The sequence below is a fragment of the Vombatus ursinus genome, unplaced genomic scaffold (genome assembly GCF_900497805.2).
Source record: "Vombatus ursinus unplaced genomic scaffold, bare-nosed wombat genome assembly UNPS02014239.1, whole genome shotgun sequence".
Lineage (NCBI taxonomy): Eukaryota > Metazoa > Chordata > Mammalia > Diprotodontia > Vombatidae > Vombatus > Vombatus ursinus.
The window spans coordinates 176,270-177,239 of record NW_020954017.1 but is presented as its reverse complement, the minus strand read 5'-3'; the positions used below and the strand labels follow the sequence as shown (position 1 = coordinate 177,239).

Genomic DNA, 970 nt, shown 5'->3' with positions numbered 1-970 from the left:
GTGTCCTAAGGGCCCTCCCAGCCCTGACATTCTGTGTCCTAAGTGCCCTCCCAACCCTGACATTCGGTGTCCTAAGGGCCCTCCCAGCTCTGCCACGATGCTGAGAGTTAGTGAGTGATGGTGACTATCTGGTACGGATCCTCTAGTGAGTCTGGAGAGAGGATGGAGTAGGGGATCCCGTCCCGTGGAGGCATCAACATCTGTTACTGGAGGTTTCATAGGGAGGTCAGTGGCTGCTTTGGCCTGGGTGACCTCTCCCTCTCCCTCTTCCATGAGAGAGAATGGCCAGTCAGCGGTCCAGCACCCCAGAGTAGGAAGGCTTTCAGGCTGTCCTTCTCTGCCACCCCACCCCAGCTGTCAAAGAAGTCTGGACAGACCTTGTCTTGTCTTCACTCCCAACTTCCTCTCACCCCATCCACCTGGTGGTCTACACCGGAGGTGTGCCTGTGCCCACAACACTTTTGAATGAAGCCAGAACCAGATTTAAATGTAATTGTAAATTATTAAACAAAATAAATAAAAATATAATAAAACAAAGAGAACATCACATTTAAAAATGATCACTATGGATGCAGTCCCTGACTTCCCTCTGCTTCCTCTAGGGGATGGTCAGGATCCTGCTTCACATGAATTCTCGTGGTCAGGGTTGGGACAATTCCTCCTGAGTTCCTCAGTCCAGATGTTTACCTCAGGGTGAATCCACACAGCTGGAAGTCTTCCCAGCCACCTTTTTGATGAAGTAGGAACAGCTGGGGCCTCCTAAGCACCGGATACTCAGATCACAGATATTGCTTCTCTTTAATACCCATTGGCAGTAAGGGGCCCCAGCTGGCAGCTGGTTCCTGTCACAGAGCAGCAGGGTGGCGGTATTCACACTGGGGATGGAGTCGCCAGGCATGAGCTTGAATCCCAAGCTCTGTGGGACCCTGGACAAAGTCCCTTGCTTGTTTTGAGCCTCAGGCTCACTGTG

At 51.6% G+C, this 970-nt stretch overlaps 1 pseudogene; it reads right to left on the bottom strand.

Annotated features, from left to right (window-relative positions):
• LOC114042020 overlaps positions 1-970 on the bottom strand; it is a 20,412-nt pseudogene that overhangs the window by 4,328 nt on the left and 15,114 nt on the right.